The sequence below is a fragment of the Syzygium oleosum genome, unplaced genomic scaffold (genome assembly GCF_021117445.2).
Source record: "Syzygium oleosum isolate NSW1041296 unplaced genomic scaffold, Sole_v2.1 Sole_v2.16, whole genome shotgun sequence".
NCBI classification, from domain to species: Eukaryota; Viridiplantae; Streptophyta; class Magnoliopsida; order Myrtales; family Myrtaceae; genus Syzygium; species Syzygium oleosum.
The window spans coordinates 8095435-8103238 of record NW_026607500.1 but is presented as its reverse complement, the minus strand read 5'-3'; positions in this window follow the sequence as shown (position 1 = coordinate 8103238).

The window sequence follows — 7804 nt, the reverse complement described above, 5'->3', positions numbered from 1 at the left end:
ATCAGAATGAATCAACTCAAGCGGCTTCTTCGCTCGATAAGTCGCCTCCTTCGGAAAGCTAGTTCTGGAATGCTTGCCGATAACACACCCTTCACATAATTGATCGGGATGATCAATATGTGGTAAGCCATAAACCATCTTTTTGCAAGAAAGCAAATTGAGTCCGCTAAAATTGAGATGGCCAAACCTCAAATGCCACAACCATGAAGGATCATCTACGCACGTCTTTAGACATCGAGACATCTCACTCTTTATATTAAGAATAAACATCCTGTTCTTTGACATCTTCACATTTGCAATCAATTTATTATTCCGATCTCTCAATATAAGATTAAGATCTCTCATATGAACAGTATAACCTTTCTCCAGAAGTTGTCCCAAACTCAAGATATTGCTTGACATTTTTGGAACATAATAAACATTAGTAATAAACTTACGTGCACCATTCTTTAAGCGAATCAAAATTGTACCTTTTCCTTCAACAAGAATTTTAGAGTTATCACCGAATGAGACATTCCCTTTAATTGTCTCGTCTAACTCGGCAAACATCTCCTTTCTCCCACACATGTGATTACTTGTGCCGGTATCCAAATACCACGTATCGCTTTGACCTTCTTCATCTTATTTGAATGCCAATAAGAGAACTTGATCATCATTATTTACCAAGTTCGGCTTTTCGTCTGGTCTGCTACTTTCTTTATTCCGGCAGTTAGAAGCATAATGGCCAAGTTTATTGCAATGATAACATCGGATTTTAGATTTATCATACCATTGGCTTGTCGAGTTCTTTCCTCTTCCACGAACACCTATTTGGTACTGGTATCCTCCATCACTTCGAGCAGGATCTCCTCTGCTTTGTCCGCGACCTCTTCCTCGAAAGTGACCTCGGCCACGACCTCGATCACGATCTTGATTTGTCCCGCGATTTTGTACGGGATCTCTTCTTTGCTCCTTTTCATCTCGTATGGTCAACTGCGTTTGGAGAACTTCCTCCACCGGTTCAATCTTTTTCTTTCTAAACCTTTCTTCATGGGCTTGTAATGAACCCATAAGTTCATCGACCGTCATGGCATCCAAGTCTTTGGATTCTTCGATTGCAACCGCAATATAATCATACTTCTTGTCTAAGGACCGAAGTATTTTCTCAACAACACGAACATCGGAAACTTCTTCTCCGTTTCTTTTCATCTGGTTAATAATTGCCAAAATTCTCGTGAAATAATCAGCAATCGATTCAGATTCTTTCATACGAATTACCTCAAATTCGCCTCTCAAGGTTTGAAGGTGAATCTTCTGAACTTTCTGAACTCCTTGATGTGTGTTTTGAAGAATCTCCCATGCCTCTTTAGCGGTAGTGGCGTTCGAAACTTTTTCGAACATGGAATCATCTAACGCTTGATAGATGATCGACAGGGCATATTGATCTTTCGTTCGAGCCTTCTCCAAGGCATTCCTCTGATTCTGGTTCAACGTGGCTTCATCCTCTGGCTCATCATAGCCAGTGTTAACAAATTCCCACACACCGTAGGCGCCGAGTAGAGCTTTCATTCTAACAGCCCAGTTACCATAATTTTCTTTGGTAAGACGAGGGTATTGAAGAGGAAGTTGATTGTTCGTTGAGGCCATGATCATGAACCGTAAGCTCTGATACCAATTTGTTGAGCGTCAGAGGCGCGGCAACAATATTGATTTGATGAAAGGAATTTTTTAAGGTGAAACAATCGCAATTCGCGTCTTTCTATTGCATGTCTCAATTACAAGAGAAATAGACTATATATAGACCATAGTTTGATTCGAAATAGGAAACCTCTTTCTAGGAAACCTATTCTAATTAGGAAATCTAATTGACTTAGGAAACTTTCCTAAAATATAACTAGAAACAATATCTCACAATATATATCAAAATATGGAAATACGAACAGACTCAAAAAGGAAACAAGTACTAACAAATTTGGTTTAATTTCTAACATTTCTTCCTTACGAGAGCAAAATTTCAAACACTTCACGAAACAGCTCAAAAAGTGTGAAAGATGATCTACAATTTCTAAAATCACGTCAGTCACCAACAGGGAATTCAGAGGCATTGAAGATTGGTTTAGCTACGAGCTATTAATTTTTGAATCGTGAAATTAAGGAAGCATCCAAAATGGTTTTTACTTAATTAAATTTTACAACTTACGTATTTTAAATTTTTTAAATTTGAAAATCGTGAAGCTTTTCACAGTATTCAAATGTTGATATATAGATTCACGTGTAATTTTTTCATAACTCCCTAATCATCGGAAAACCTATGCTTAAATCCAAGAAATATGATTCTCTTTGAAAAACCGGAAAACATTTCCAAAATTGTAGAGAACTTACTTGAGTGACGAAAAATGCCAATACGTGAAATTTGATATCTAAACCAGAAGGCGCAGCAAATGGGGCCAAGATGATGATCCGACTAGTCGGTCAGATCCTCTTAATTTCCATCATAGTCAAAAGATTACTCTATTGTCACGCGGTCTCACGGACAGAGATAAACACTTTTGACACCGAAAAAGAACTTGAGAATGGCAACCTCTACTTCGCAGTCTCATGTTCGAGGTCGTATCCTTCTCAATGCCATCGTAAAGTTTCCTAATTGCAACCTAGGTCTGGCGGTAGGGTGTGTGTGCAAAAGTACAGTGATATCCAGGTCCTTCCTGATCATATCCAGGCTTCTCCCTTTAGAGTCCCTGAGACTTCTCTAAACCTTTCATTGGTGATGCAGGTTTTCTTGGGTCACAGTGGTAGGCCTGATACAGATCGAAATGAGTTACCAAGACTCTTTGGTATATTTTTCTTCAAGTTCTTACATGGCTTTCTAAAGCCTGGAAAAGAAAAGATCATGTGCATGGCCTTTAAAGTTGCAAGAGTCCCTGAGACTTTTCTAAATGTTATGAACTTCATTTTTACTTGTTTACTACATCCATTATTCCCTTTTACTTTTGATTATTTGTGTCTTTATTATGGTGCTCTGTTGGTGCGAGGAGTGTCATTCTGCAAATATTTTGTTTCAATGAAAATCATGTATAAAATAGAAAGAAGAGAAGAGAAAAGGGACACTCAATCGTTAACGTGGTTCAGACAACCAAGAGTATGATCCCTTAGAAGCTTACATTTACGGTGGTAAATCACCAATTCATCTTATTTTTTGGAGGAGGATTCATTATCCTTTAATAGAGAGCAATACAATGGGTTACAGTGATTAATTTGATAATTACAGCTATCGCACAACCCAGCATGATCTCCTACTATATTGGGATTATGATGATCTTGCATCCCTATCGTTCCAACACTCCCCTTCCAAGCTGGAGCGAAGACATCCTCAGAGGTCAGCTTAGATATCATATTCTGGAAAACACCTGTAGAGAGAGCCTTAGTGAATACATCTGCAAGTTGTTCATCACTATAGACATACGGAGTTTCAATTGTCTTGTCTTGAACTTTCTCATGAACGAAGTGACAATCGACTGCTATATGTTTCGTCCGTTCATGGAAAACTGGATTCGAAGCAATATGGATTGCGGCTTGATTATCACAAAATAACTTCATAGAAGACATGGGGGTTCCAAACCCCAATTCTTGCACAAGCAATCGAAGCCAAACCATTTCACTTGTAGTTGAGGCCATGGCTCTATATTCAGCCTCTGCACTAGATCTTGCCACAACAGTCTGTTTTTTACTTTTCCAAGTCACTAAGTTTCCACCTACAAAGTTGCAAAAGCCTGTAGTTGATTTTCAGTCCGTAGGACTCCCAGCCCAATCCGCATCAGTGTACCCTACGATACCCGTATGACCATATTTCTTCATCAAAATACCCCGGTCTGGACTAGACTTAAGGTATTAAAGTATGCGATCCACAAACGCCATATGTCCTTCAGTAGGAGCATGCATGAACTGGCTTACATAACTGATAGCATAAGCAATATCTGGACAAGTAATGGTTAAGTAAATTAGATTTCCAACCAACCTTTGAAACCGACCATTATCAGGTAATGGGGTGACATCGTCTACAAACTTACTGTTATACTCCATGGGAGACTCTGCAGGAGCAGCTCCAAGTTTCCCAGTCTCTTTTAACAAGTCAAAAGCATATTTCCTTTGAGAGATGAATAATCCTTTGCTAGAATAAGCCACCTCTATACCAAGAAAATAGCGCAGGGGTCCCAAATCCTCGACGTCAAACTTCACATTCAAGTGCTGCTTAAGAGCCTCAATTTCATGAAAATTATCACCAGTAATAACTATATCATCTAAGTAGACAAGGACAACCACCGTTCCTTTGGCACTTCGCTTCACAAACAAGGAGGAATCCGAATCACACTTTCCGAAACCCACACTTTCAAGAGCGGAACTTAATTTTCCATACCAATCACGTGACGACTGTTTGAGGCCATAGATGGCTTTATTAAGCTTGCAAACTGCATTTGGTTAATCTTCTGAAGGAAGTCTAGGAGGAACGTTCATATAAACTTCTTCTTCCAGTTCACCTTGTAAAAACGCGTTTTTAACATCCATTTGAAAGAGTGGTCAATCACAATTTACTGCTATAGACATCAATACTCTCACCGTGTTCATTTTTGCTACGGGAGCAAATGTTTCTTTGTAGTCTTCATCATATGTTTGAGTATAGCCCTTAGCAACAAGTCTTGCCTTGTGATGCTCAATGGAACCATCACTCTTGTATTTAATTTTATACACCCACCTGCAACCAACAGAATTCTTACCTTCAGGTAAGGTAACGATATCCCAAGTGCGATTTTTATCGAGTGCTTCTAGCTCTTCTTTCATAGCATCTCGCCACACTTGAGAACTTCTAGCTTCGAGAAAGGTAGCAGGTTCTTTCTGAGCATCGACAACTAATAAAAAAGCATGGAAGGCAGGCGAAACTTTATCATAGCAAATATAATCTTGTATAGGAAATCGTGCAGAATGATAAGTGGTGAAGTCACAAAGTCTGGTAGATGGTTGTGAAATCCGAGTGGTCTTACGAATAGGAGCAGGAGCAGCAAAGGAAGGTGTAGGCTCTTCTATATTAACAATTTCATCCACTTGCTCTGGAGCAAGAGCAAGATTATTGTTATCACTGATGTGATCTGTTACAATCGGCAAGGGAGCAACTTCAACATCGAACCCACTATAGTCTAAGTCAGTACCACTATTCTCCCCCTGAAGGTGATCCCTATTAGAAAAAAACATACGAGTCTTGTCGAAGGCAACATCACGGGAGATAAAAACCTTCTTAGTAGATGGATCAAAACATTTATACCCCTTCTTGACAGAGGAGTAACCAATAAAAACACACTTGCGAGCATGAGGATCAAGTTTTCCCCCGGGAGAGTGAACAAAACAAACACTTCCAAATATTCGAAGATGTGAAATATTCACAGGTCGCCCAATAAGCACCTCCATCGGAGACTTGTAGCATAAGATCTTACTAGGGAGACGATTAATCGAGTAACAACTAGTGAGCACCGCATCTAACCAATATGTCTTGGGAAAGTTATCATGAAATAATAGAGCTCTTGTCACTTCAAGTAAGTGACGATTTTTCCGTTCGGCTACCCCATTTTGTTGAGGGGTGCCAATATAAGAGGTTTGATGAACAAATCCCAAAGACTTAAGAAAGGACTCAAAATGATGGTTTGTATATTTTGTCCCATTATCAATCCAGAGAATCTTGATACGCCGACCATATTGAGTGTGAACCATATTACAAAATTCTTGAAACACTTTCAACACTTCACTCTTAGAGGTCAACAAATAAATCCAAGTGGTACGGGACATATCATCAATAAAACTAACATAATATTTAAAACCATCACGAGAGATCACAGTAGCAATTCTCCAAACATCATAGTGTACTAATTCAAAGAGTTCTTGTTAAATATGTGTGCTAGAGGTAAAAGGCAATTTATGCTGCTTCTAATAACGATAAGTTTCACAATGACTCGAATCAAGAGAAAAATCGGCATTCAAATTATGCAGCACATTATCTTAGGGGTGTCCCATGCATAAATGCCAGAGTTGTGAAGTAGCCTCCTTATCCGTCTTTGCGACCAAAGCCTTACTCGGAAAATCAACCACATAGAGACCTTGCTATAATCGGCCTTCACCAATCATCCTCCCTGTGAGTCTGTCCTGAACCACTACCTTTTGATGGGAAAAAACAACATTGTAATCCAATTCTTTAGTAAGTTTACTGACAGATAACGGATTTGAAGATAAAGCTAGCACAAATAACACATCACCAGCAGCAGAAAATAAATTAATGGTGCCTTGTCCTTCAACCGGAACTTGAGTTCTATTGGCCACGGTAATGGGACCATGAGAACCCTCAGAATTAACACGAAAATTAGATATTCCATAAGAGGTACCGCACATATGATCAGTAGCGCCTGAATCTGTTAGTGGTCTGCCCTAAGAATCAATCAAGGTCGATACTCTAATATTAGTTGTGGATTAGGTTGTGTCGGAAAACCGATCTTCACTATACTTAGGTAGTCATAATGTCTTGCTAGAGACCGCTTATGACTTGTGGGCCAAAAGAGTTTTAGGCACATTGCTAATGTTTAGTGAACCTACAGGGTCGCACACAATAGCGAACGGACTTAATATTGTCTGTGCGCCTTGATCTACTTAAGAAGTAGATTTTAATTTATTCTCCTATTTAAATTATCTATGCGGTCGTGCGCGTTATGAGATAACGATTAAACGTACGATTGAAGGTGGACGGTTTGGCGGGCCCAAATAGCCCGGCCCACTTCTTTTAATTCCGCTAGATAATGAGACTGTATAAATAGATAGAGAATCGTTCTCTGTCTAGGGTTTTTCGATAGAGTATCGAAAATCAAAAGGCATTCAAGAAAAAGGAACTTCAAGATCTTTCGCTAGCATGTGGATCGTTGGAGAATTCCGTTTGTGTGTGTGGATACCAGTAGAGGCGCAACACTTGGGGCGCTAATCCAGACACAATCGATTGCCGATTTATCTTCAATCTGCAAAAGGTACGTATCGAAATTCCTTTTCGATTTCAATATACACATGGATCCTGTCTAGGGTTCTCTATTCCGCTGCGTTGTTTTTCGTTGATGAACCCTACAGAATCAACAATAAAAGAATTTTTGGAAGACAAAGTCATAAGAGCCAGGGAATTACTAGATTGAGCCAGATTGCTAGAATCCGAAATGGAAGATTTTATGCCACCGGATTGGATAAGATGCTGCAATTGAAGAGCGAGTTTACTCAAAGAGGCTTGAAAGTCAGATGTTGAGCCTTGAGTTTGAGCTGCAACCTTGACACCCCCCCTGTATCCTTATTAGGCCTAAGGTGAGGGTACAGTTCCCAACAATGATCCTTAGAATGACCATTTTTATCACAGTAATCACAATGAAACTTATTATTGCGACCTTTGCCTTTGCCTTTACCAGAACCAAATCAACCCCCATCAGAACAATAGTGACCACCATTAGTTTTAGCAGCATGGGCAGAACTCTCAACCGAATCTGCCCCTTTCTTGGAATCAGAAGTCATCACACGATGATGAGTTTCCTCTCTTTGAACAATAGCACAAACAGTGGCAAAATTGGGAAGAGTAGAACTCATGAGAATTTGCCTCTTAAGGTCATCATATTCAGGCCTAAGACTGGCCAGAAGTTGAAAATTTTTGTCCTACTCTTCACGTTGGACATATATCTCAACGGTCTGAGCTGGTAATCGATACAGTCGCAATTCATCCCACTTCTTTTTCATATTACCAAGATGTTCAGTAAATATTTGA